Consider the following 12,462-nt stretch of genomic DNA (forward strand, 5'->3'; position numbering starts at 1 on the left):
TTCTCAGTCTCCTCTATTGATGCTTGCCCCAGGAAGTGGGCTCCTTCTTAGTCCACGATCAAATAGTATAACACCCTCTTTTAGGCTTTTAAAGCTCTTCTTCACCTGACCTATTCCTCCCTCTCTAGTCTTCCTACACTTTACTCCCCTCAACACATTCTGTGACCCAGTGGCACTAACCTCTTTGCTGTTTCTTGAACAAGACATTTCATCTCCTAAAAGTGTCTTTTCTTGGACTGGCTCTTATACCTAGAATGCTATTTATTACCTCCTTTCTACTGCCTGGCTTCCCTAGATTCCCTCAAGTATTAAATCAAATCCCACTTTCTGCAAGAGGACTCTCATGGTCCCCATCCTGGCCCCCATATCAGTGCCTCCCTCTGAGATTATCTCCACACTCACATGCACATATGTAATACTATATTCCATACGTAATGTGTAATATTATACATGATATATAATTATATATATAATATATAGAGTATATATGGAGAGAGAAAAAGAGAATAGTTGTTTGCATGTCATCTCTCCCATTTTAATGTCAGCCCCTTGAGGGCAAAAGTCATGTGATTTTATTTGTATTCCCAGTACTTGGCACAGTAACTGGCACATAGTAAGTATTAATTCCATGCTTGTTGACAGATTGACTATTGGGCACTGACATTATACAAAGATATTTTTTCACCATTCATTTGCATAGGCCAGACTCATAACATTGCAGGAATGTTATAGAGGGCAGGAAAGGGCAGTCCCCTCTCCATTTTTTTTTTAAGTGAGGCAATTGGGGTTAAGTGACTTGCCCAGGGTCACACAGTTAGTAAGTGTTAAGTGTCTGAGGCCGGATTTGAACTCAGGTACTCCTGACTCCAGGGCCGGTGCTCTATCCACTGCGCCACCTAGCTGCCCCTCTCTCCATTTTATAAACGTAAAATCTGATACGAAGGGCTCAGAAATGTCTGGGATTGTGTAATAGTTTGGATAGTTAATCAGACACATGAATAATAGGGAATTACCTACCAGTTCACATCTCATTCTTGGGAAGGAGCCTTAATGATTAGACTTTCCTACTTCATAATGGACTACTACTTTATATTTCTTTGGTGGGGAGGGAGTGGTATATGATGCCTATGTTCCACTCTAGTGTAGACTTCAACAAATTTAGAGTTCAGTGAAGGATAATTTTTGTTTTTTGTATTCTTCAATTGCCTCAAATCCCTATCCCAAATCAAGAGGGACCCTGTAAAATTATCTGCACTTTACTAGCAGACCAGAGAGGGAACAAGTATTTTTAAAAAGAAAACATTTAATAAGGATTAAAACAATTAGCAAAACAATAGCAAAACCCATCTAAACACCCATTCTTGGGAGAAAGCAAGGCTACCCTCAATTCCCACAAGAATAACCAGAAGAAATAGAATTTCAAAGACTCCTGAGTCTGAAAAGTCAAAAAGATTTCTCCACCTCCCAAAAGTATCTGCTGGCTAAGGCTGGGTTGCTTTCTTTTGCTCTCTATCTCCCACTTTCCTCTATCTCTTTTCTCTTCCTTCTCCCTTTGTGAATCAAACTATAATGGGATGACACTGCTTTCAATATAAAGTATCTTTGAGGGGGCAGCTAGGTAGCACAATGGATTAAGCACTGGCCCTGGATTCAGGAGGACCTGAGTTGAAATCCAACCTCAGACATTTGACACATACTAGCTGCGTGACTCTGGGCAAGTCACTTAACCCTCATTGCCCTGCAAAAGAATAAAATAAAAATAAAGTATCTTTGAGTCTGAAAACTGCTCTTGATCAAACCTCATGATCCAGAATAAAAAAGGTGTTAGAAAATATTCTGGCATGGCTGGATTTTGTTTGGCAATTTTGTCCATGCATTGAATTGATCTTGTCATTTAGCTTCCCCATTTCACTACCTCTCTACAACCTAGATGTTTCTTCTCCTTGCTTTTGTTCTTTTTCTTGTAGGAAGCTTGCATCAGCATAAGAGCTTCTCTAAGCAATTTCTCCCTTCTTCTCCTAGTTGGGAATTTCTTTCTATTTTCTATTTCTGTTTTATTTATTTATTTATTATATTTATATTTTCTATTTTTTATCTTTCTATTTCTTTCCCAATACAAGCAATTCTGTGTGCCTTCCATATTTTACAATCATTCAGAGCTGAAATACACAGTCTCCTTTGAAATGGAGAGCTGATGAAATAGATTTATGCCTATCACAAGAACTCTCTGGTGGAAATTTATTTTGATTTGGGGACCCTACCTTTAGGATGAGATTAGAAAGCTTTAGGCCCTCAGAGTCTCTCCCCCGAGTCCTCAGCTTCAGTTGAGTGAAAAAGCCCCGTGGGCTATACAAGACGCCAGGTCAGACAGCAGGGGGGGGGACCGGGGGGGGGGGGGGGGGGGGCGGGGGGGGGGGGAGCCTGGAAAGATCCCGGATAGCCTGTGCTGAGGCACGGGAAACTTGGAGCGCATCCCACCACCACCACCACCCGCAGCCCTGGCTAGCGGATTAGCTTGGTCTGTGGGGGCGAAGGAAGCCCTGAGATTTGAGTGGAGAGAAGAAAAGGTATATATAGACCTGGGAGTGAGACTAGGAGGAGAGGCTGACTAGAGCAAGGAGGGACTAGATAGAGAGACAAGATTAAGGAGAGGGGCTGACTAGAGGAGGACACGAACAAGGACGGAGGAGAGTTCTGTTCCGAAAAGGAGACAGGTCTGACAAGGTTGCAGGACTATAATACAAACCAGGGAAAGTGTAACGTGCCCTGAGGCCGGAGGCGGCTAAGGCCCTTATTGTATTCAAGAAGTTCGAAGTACAGCAGGTGGGAAAGAGAGGGAGTGGAAAGAGATGACAGGGAAGCAGTCAGGTTGTACACTTTATTTCCCTGTATTCCTAATTTTAAATAGTATCTCATAAATAAACTCTGCTTTGATTATTTGGTTAAGAGACTTCTTAATCTTTAGTCTATCAGTTTGGGAGCAGTGTGGTGGAACTTTATAAACGGCCCACATTAAATTAACGTAGTCAGATAGCCAAATAGTCAAAGGTACCCAGATTAGTCCTCCAGTCAGATTAGCCCCCCAAATTAGCCCTAGTCATCAAAAATATTTAACACACTGAAGCATAGACTTGCCTGCTTCCTTTTAGATGGGTACATCTGAAAGACTGGAATATGTGATATAATGCTTCACACAATTTTTAACATAAGTATTAATTTAGCTGTTGTTACTACTCCAAATGTGAAATCTTTGTCCAGTGACCAACAAATAGACATAATATTTGAGAACAAATTTTAAAAAGTGGAGTGTAAGGGAGGACAGTGAAAAATGTGCTGTGGGGGGGGAGGAAAAGAGAGAGAGAGAAAGAGATCAAAGGCTCTTAGATAATATAGAAGCTTCATACTCATATAGCATGAATGTTTTCTTCAAAAGAATCAGATGGTACCTGACACATGAAGCATAAAATAACATTCTAAAAAGGGAAACATTATATTTTAACAGACATTAAACCACTGATTACTGAAGTGTGAATCATTTACAAATTAGTTTTTATTTGTAGTCAGAAAGCCTTTTGAGAATAAAGATCAAAATCAATATCGAATTAGAAGAAAAATTAAAATGAAATAGCATATTTGAGGCAACTCTAACCTGACCTATTTTTTCTGACCTAATTTTTAAAAAAAATATTGCTTTCTCCAAAACATAAAAGGATCAAAATGGTAGCTTAGACTGGCACCATTTGCCAGGGAATTTTAACTGATCAACATCAATCATCACAATGAAAAAAGCAAAAGAGCCTAAAAACTGCTTCAACTAGCAAACACTTGACCTGGTTGCCAAGTATAATGATATATTAGTCAAGGGTAACACTAATTAGTATATAATCTTATGCATGTATATACATAAATACATACATACACACATGATATACTAATAACACCTTTGTGATATATGTCATGATATAGTAATATGTGATATATCAATATATCATGTTGCTATTTTGATTATAATATTGATGTATTTATATAATATATGTAATATTACCAAGAGGGTTATTAGTAGTATCATCTCTTCAAACAGTAAGAAGTAGTGAATAAAATACATGTTTACACAAACCTTAATCAAGGAACATTAATCAAAATCATATCCTGCTAAAGGCAATTTAAGAGTACTGTAAAGAATTAATTGTTATTTGAGGTTTTTATGACTGCATCTTTTGGCTAGAATTCTTTTAAAAAACACCTCAGCGTGCACACTGGCCTCTGGGGCTCTGCAAACAGCGTGGCACTCCACCCACTGGTTGTAGCCGTCGCTGTGGTGCTGGTACTCGCTGACACCAACATGAGCCTGGCAAAATTATAATGATTGGAAGCCTAGTGAGGGCGGTCATGTGACTGTCAGAGCAGCCAGTTAATTGGCTGGGGGTTGCCTGGGGTTTGCTGGGAAGAGGGAGGAGATTTTTGTTCTATCTGGAAGCTGAAAAGCGAGAGGATGCTGCTGTGTATTCTCAGCTGATTCCTGGGTAGTGGTGTTATTCAGGTTGTATAATTTCCCTTTCCCCTTTTTATTTCCTTCCCCTTGATCCTACTGATCCTGTTTGTGTTTTTTTTTTAATTCATTTTTGTTAAATAAATCCTACTCTGTTTTGAGGGAGGCTGTCTCCTTCCTTGCCCCAATATTGCGGTGAGCCGCTTAGCTAACACTCCCCAATTAAAAATTGGTCCCCAAAGTTTCTAGTTCATTAAGTGGATAAAATACCAAGGCTAGAGTCAGGAAGACTCATTTTCCTAAGTTCAAATCTGGTCTAAGATACTTACTAGCTGTGTGACCCTGGGTAAGTCACTTAACCCCGTTTGCTCCAGCTTCCTAAACTGTAAAATGAGCTGGAGAAGGAAATGACAAACCACTCCAGCTTTTTTGCCAAGAAAACCTCAAAATGGGGTCAGTAAGGGTTGGACCCAACTGAAACAACTTAACAATGACAAGGACAATTTTAGATGAAACTGAAAGAAATGGACTATTGAAAAATGGAAAGGATCTGCCAATATGGTTCTAACATTCTTTTTTTCCATCAGTGATAAAGGAATCATGACTTGTTTACCCCATTGTAATTGTATCAGTGATTACCCTAGCTCCCCACACTTCCTTAAGGCCAGGTATATCATATTTACTTCTCTTGTACCCCAGCATTTTCTAGTATAATTAGCAATGTATATAGATGTCTAGGCTCTCTGATATTGCTCTAAACTCACCAATAGTATTCTCCCGATTGTAAGGGTCCCCTGAAACCTAGTTCCATTTAACTGCTTTGAGGTCGTAATTGTTTTACATTAAAGGTATAGGAAGAATAAAAATACAAATATATTCCCAATCCATGGGGGTATAATTGCCCACCCCTGGACCACCTCAGTCTCTGGGAAGGGAGAGGGATTGAATTTACAGTTTATCTTGGTTCCTACATACTAAAGTCACAAACTACACATCCAAAATTTGTACTTAAGCATGAGTCCCAGGCACCCTGGCTACTCAGGGCTTCCCTTCTGTATTGATTGGTTACAGAACTGGTTAGAATCTTGAGTCCAAAGTTCTAAACTGTTCAGAAAAATTAATAAAAAAGAAAAAGATGAAATAAGCATGTGAGTATGTGTGTAAGCATGTGTGCAAGAAAAATAGAGAGAGAGAAAGACAGAGAGAGAGAGAGAGAGAGAGAGAGAGAGAGAGAGAGAGAGAGAAACCCTTACTAGCCATGAGCTGCGAAAAACAAAGGAATGGGAGAAAACTTATACATAAGCATAATCCTCCTATGAGGGGACAAAAATACATAATAGGCAAGAAATTGAATGAGATCATTCCATACCAAGAATCAGCTGGTACTATTATTCCAATATAGTCCAACTGATGTTGGGAATACATAAGGAAGGTTATACCAGGGATGAATGGTAACATTAATGCATACATGGCATATTTGTAAAGCAGATGTTACTAACTCACGAATGCCTGTATACAGTTCTGCATACCAGAAATATTCTGTTTAGATAGTGTTCATATAAAAACATAGGCCCTATCAATAAAAAATATGTAATATGCACCCATCAACTTAATTTCTCAATATACTGAAGTATGCATCCTGGTATATATATATTCTAGAATCTTCTAAAGAAAACACTGCATTCTAATGTGGGGGGTGGTGGAGAAGATAATAACCTGCCCTTAAAAAAAGAAGAAATAAGTAAAGTCAAGTGAACTAATGAAGTCATAGACTTAAAAGAAGGTTTTCAGTACCCAACAGCTGAATATATATCTAATAGGGTTTGGTAATGATTTTCCAGTCCATTGATTTAAGTAGAGAAAGGGACCTATTTTCTTTAGACTATTAATGTAATGGATTTCAATAGAAAGCAGTTTCAAGTACTTTGTAGTTGCACCTGATTACTTTGTGTACTTTGGCAAATTATGGGATGAAGAAGCTTTGAAGAAAAAACTGATAAGAGTTTTTATTAAAAATGAAATTCAATTTCTTTTTGGAAGGTTTTTTTTTTCCTAATTAAATAATCCACTGTTGGTCTTGCCTATCCCTGAGAAAAAAATTAGTCCCATTTTATTTTATTTTATATAAGTTGCTATATAAAATTAGGACATGAGTAAATGTAAAATTTTAGAATCTAGGCTACAAATTATAACCTATTGCTCCAAATGGAACTCAAATTATTTTTAAAAGTTGTTTTATCAGTTATGAATCAGACTTAGCTTTTATTCAGAGACATTTTGTTGCATTTATCTAAGATGCTTATTCTTACAAGTTTCCCTGCAATTCTCATAGGATATCATCAAATTCATAATAACAAACATTTTTAAAAGTTAAAGCTTAAGGAATCCAAAGGAACGTTTATAAAGCATTGAACTAAATGCTAAGAGCTTTGGGTCCTATTTCTCTTTCATATTAACTAGACTTTATCTTGGCTAACTTACTATTGCTATACCTGTTTCTTTATTTCTAAAAGTGAAAAGAACAAAGGATTTCATTAGGAGTGAATGCATTAAACTGATGATAAAAAGTTGACTCCTCTATGTTTTTCAGGGAATGATTTAAGTACAATTATATTGTGGAATCTTGCGGTAAGCGATTTGACCACATAAAACAAATATTTTTCTCTACAACATCTCAGAAAGATGGTAACTCAGCCCCTGTTTGAATATTTTCAGGGACAAGGGACTATGTGATTAGAGATTTCATTCCATTTTTACATAACTTTGTAAGTTCTTCATATTGAGCCAAAATCTTTTCCTATAATTTCTACATAGTATCCTTAATTCTGACTTTGAGTTATATAAAATAAATCTATTCTCTCTTCCATATAATAGCCCTATAGATACATAGGCTCACAAGATCATAGATTTAGAAATATTAGAGTACTTACATAATGTCTAGCCAACAAATCAATCAATGATCATTTATTGAAGACCTATTATAAAAGATGCTGGGGAGACACAAAGACAAGAGTTAAATGGTCTGCCTTCAAGAAGGTAAATTGTATATATTATATGTATATTTTTTCTGCCCTGATTCAGTTCCTTAAATGCAAGGACTGTATCATTTTTGTCCTTTTATCCTCAGTGCTTAGAACAGTTGTAGATATAGAAGGCATTATTAAATGTTAATTGAGAGGGACAGACAGACTCAGGCTTCTATTCTTCATTTTAATAAGTAATTTTTAGCATCAAATGTCTCTAGGGGTCATTGGTAGAAAACAACAGAATAGATTAAAGGTGTGGCATATTTTCCTTTTTTATACTAAAATTTTCATTATCACTAAATATGTGAAGAGCTTCAAAGGCAACTCACATTTATATATAAAATCATCATAAACATCCTTCTATTTACTACTAAACACATTTTGAGTCTAGCATTCTTTGAAATAAGATGCACACATTATAAACACAGCTAATGAGAGCTGTGCCACTTGATTTGACAGAAATTCAAGTACCCACACACTTATTGGTACATGCCATCCGGAGAGAATTGGAGGTGGATATTTACCAACTTGACAGCATAATTATCTGTGACAAGAGAAAAGATTCAGGTGAATTAATTAATGGCCAATTCTTTTTCAAGAAAATGTGAGTGGGGTATTTTTAGGGAATTTTAAAAATATCATTGTCAAGCAAAAATTAGAGCTTGTCAACAGTAATGAGGATTCAGTCAAATATGCATTCATGGTTTTTCAAAGCCTTTATAGCTTTGTCAAGGAGCCTTATGGGCTATAAGCTAATTAGCAATGTACTTTATACAAAACCAAAATTCCTCACTAAAAGAAAAAAGATGTAGTTGTTCAAGAAATAATCAGGAATCAATAAAATGTATTTAATTTCAATTGTTATATATTTTTGGACATGGTCAATGAGGAAATTTGCTACAAAAGACTACATATTTTATATAAAGGTTTTACTTTTCTTTTATAACAGGGTGTTTAGAGCAAACTCAGATTGTCTAAAATGGAGGTATTCCTAAAGGGGTCTACCTGGGCATGCCCACATCTTCTAAGATGGAGGTATTTTTTGTCCCCACCACATGGAAGTAACCTCCTTTTCATTAGCTGTTTAACTATAACTTGTATCTTTAAAACAAGTGAAACTAAGACAGTCGTTTTTTCTGGCTTTCACTCTTTTCTACCCATAATGTCCTCTGCTTTTAGGAGGTGAAGATCACAGTTTACCCATAGTGCTGGCACTATGAACTGAACTGGTAAGAAGGAAAGGAACATTTTTTTTTCTGTTCCATCCTTTACCCCAGCTCTGAGAAATGGGTCTAGACTATTTGTTCTATTTTGTTTATTCTCAATTTCTAATGCCTACAGTGATCCCCACCGGAGCCATGAGTTAGAGTTGTGACCTTTGAGTCAGGATGATAGGCGGTATATTTGCAGCCAGGCAATTGGGCAGGAAGCTCAGAGAATCCAGGTTATATAGAACTCAAGCACAAATAGGATTTTGGACTTGGAATTGGGATGGTGTTCTCTATATCAGGGCTTCTTAAAATGTTTCTACTTGCAACCCCTTTTTGCCCAAGACATTTTATAAAATAGATATACAAATCAAACATTTATTGCCCAATTTTTCAAGATACCCCCATTCAGTTACAAAACCCCATATGGGAGTGTGACCCACAATTTAAGAAGCTGTGAACAAAATTCTCTTTCCCTCCCCAGAGACTGAGGTCGTATAAGAGGGAAAGAATATTCTATCTCCTGTCATTGTAAATTTGTATACTTGTTAATTATGCCTTTGAGTAAATATTTCCTTGTAAAAGATAATCCAGCTGTTAGTAGCTAAATGAAAATATGGTGCAGAAGACCATCTTACTCTTAAGGGAATACCATTGAGAATGTTAAAGACATTTATAGAAAACCCAGATACCAAAAAAGCTCTTTAAAGGTACCAGAGAATGCCAGGGCAGAGGTGAAATGTAATCTGCTTAACACGGAAGCAGTGAAGGCCAAGGTGAGTGTTATACTCTTAGTTGTTTATTCAATTGAGTAGGGAATCTTGGAGGAGAGGGAAAAAATGTGTGTTAGTTGAAAAAAAATTAATTTAACAGAAAGCAAGTACTACAATGGATATTTTGAATTATTGGAACAATGCTTCTTTTCCAAGACACTTCCAAAAAAGGTCAATTGAACTTTAAAATCTCTATTGCTTTGTCTATGGCATGCATGTGCTTGGGCAAAACTCAAAATCTTTCTAAGTTGAGGCAAATTGTGCCCACTAAAATGTATCTATTTATTGCTTTCTTAATCTGTTTCACAACATCTTCCATGCTATATAAAGTATTTTCTGTGTTGTCTGTTATCTGCAGAGGCTGCATAATATTGTGGAAATATAGCTGGACCTGGAGAAACCGTGGGGTCAAGTCCCACCTCTGACCCTAACTGTGTAACCCCAAGCAAGTCACTTAACCTCTCAGTGTTCTAGGACAGGGGTCAACAAACTGGCCTATGGCTACATCTGGCCTACTACTTGCTTTTGTGTGATTTGGAGCAAAGAATTCATTTTTAGATTTTTAAATAAGTATAGCTTTATTGTACTTATTGTTTTATTGTATTTAAAAACATAAAAGGCATTTTTAAAAAACAGGCAGCAGGCTGAACTGGCCCTCACTGTAGCTCATCAACCCCTGTTCTAGACATTCTCTAAGAATACAAGTTATAAAGAAAGTGATGGCCTGTGCTGATTAAGGGAGCTTACTATCCAAGAGGTTTTCTTTTTACAATGAAATCAAAAGCCCAATCCCAATCCTATCCTTATTTTACATGTGTCCTATTTGAGATAGCTGGATGTTATCTGAATAAAGGTCTTTGAGTATATTGAAATTTTATTGATCATTTTCAACAACATACAAGTTATAGTTTCTTGTTCAGACACCTGAGGAAAAGGTGAGAAAAATGGTGAGTAATGTGACTTTTTTACTCATGTACACCAGTCTCTAGTCACTATACCATTGTGCTAACACTGACCAGAAACTTCAAGGGCATGTGAAGATTGTAGTGCTCTATACAGGGAGTAGGGGGAGGAATAAATCAGGGAAGAAGTAGAATATGCTCTAATGTTTTGACAGGAACACTCTAGTGGGGTTAGAAGTGCATGGTGAGGGGGCAGCTAGGTGGCGCAGTGGGTAGAGCACTGGCCCTGGAGTCAGGAGGACCTGAGTTCAAAGCCAGCCTCAGACACTTAACACTTACTAGCTGTGTGACCTTGGGCAAGTCACATAACCCCAATTGCCTCACCAAAAAAAAAAAAAAAAAAGAAGTGCATGGTGCTCTAAAAACATGACTCTGAATCAGAAGAAGGTCTGGAGTGGAGATGATAGTAAAGACAAAAACACTCTGTCCCACAATAATTGAGAATAGTCTGAAACTTACCAATCCTTTTCTTTCAGCCATGTGAACAAAAGTGTAAACTAGTGATAGTAATCCAGTAAATCAACATTAGCACAAAATAAAGTCTCATGATGCAAAGATGTAGAAGGAGGTAGAGCATGACCATAAAACAAAGTGCCAGATCAACAATGAGGACTATAGAAAGGAATAAATATATCAGGAGATACTAAACACTACAGATGTCCCAAAGACATCCTACAGGTAAATGCGAAAGAAGAGAGTAACCCCACAACAATATAACAAAGTCTTGGTCACAAAAACTACAATACCTAGAATAAATAATGCAAGAGATAAAAAATGAAATCAGAGTTATGGAGGGGGAAAATGGAATAAGAATCAATAGTTTAGGAAATCTGGAAAATGTTAACCTAGGAGTAGATGCCCTGAAAATCACAATGGAAAAAGTAGAACTGAATGACTCAAGAAAACAACAATAGATATTATTTTTTAAATCAAAGATTAATAAAAATAGAAGACAATATAAGGTAGTTAGTATCAAAAACAAGTGACCTGGAAAAATGGTCAAAGAGAAATATTTTAAGAATCACTGGATTCCATGAAATCTATGAACAAAAGAAAATCTACAGGCCATATTTCAGGAAATTATAAATGAAAACCTTCCAGATCTTTTAGAAGCAGATGGAAAATTAGTAGAAAGAATCCACCTGTGCTCGCTTCGGCAGCACATATACTAAAATTGGAACGATACAGAGAAGATTAGCATGGCCCCTGCGCAAGGATGACACGCAAATTCGTGAAGCGTTCCATATAAAAAAAAAAAAAAGAAAAAAAAGAAAAAATCCACCTATAACTTCTTAAAAGAAACCCCAAGTAAAAATGACCATGAATGTCATCATTAAATCCAGAATTTCCATGTCAGAGAAAAAATATTGCAAGTAGTTAGAAAGAGTTCAAGTACCTAAGAGCCATAGGATCACACAAGACTGAACAGAGCTGCTATGAGGGGGGGGGGGGAAATATTGGAATATTACATTTCAAAAGGAAAAATGTAAAGATTTGAAACCAAGGATAATGTACTTCCTCAAAGGACAATATAACGCTACTAGGGAAAAGGAAGAGTGAGAGATGAGTCTTTAAAGGAACAAAGGACTTTCAAGGAATCCTGATGGAAAGACCAAAGCTAAGAAGGAACTTTGAAGTTCAAATATGGAAGTCAAGAAAACATTAAAAGATAAATATATGTGAGCAATTGGATAGGGCTAAATGATAGCACATTCACATTCTAATAGAGAGTAGACAAGAATCCTAATGTCTTCAAAATACCACATATGGTAAATAAGATAAGGGGGAGGTGTTTTGTTCTATTTCTATAGTCTTAAGAAAGGAAGTAAGGAGGAATAGGGAAAGGAATACTCAGGAAATGACAGAGTTTACTATTTTTCATAAGTGGGGTGAAAAGAATATATAGACATGAAGGTGAAGGGAGGAGAGTATGAAGTAGGCATTATATGAACCTTACTTTTACCTAAACAAAAGATTGTTGAAAACACACACAAACACAAAAAT

At 36.7% G+C, this 12,462-nt stretch overlaps 1 non-coding gene across 1 annotated transcript; it reads left to right on the forward strand.

The window, feature by feature from the left end:
- The first annotated feature begins 11,602 nt into the window (after positions 1-11,602).
- LOC122726884 lies at positions 11,603-11,709 on the forward strand. Its single transcript, XR_006352877.1, has one exon. It is a non-coding gene; the product is annotated as a U6 spliceosomal RNA (small nuclear RNA).
- The last annotated feature ends 753 nt before the right edge of the window (positions 11,710-12,462 follow it).

Source organism: Dromiciops gliroides, chromosome 4 (assembly GCF_019393635.1).
Source record: "Dromiciops gliroides isolate mDroGli1 chromosome 4, mDroGli1.pri, whole genome shotgun sequence".
NCBI lineage: Eukaryota > Metazoa > Chordata > Mammalia > Microbiotheria > Microbiotheriidae > Dromiciops > Dromiciops gliroides.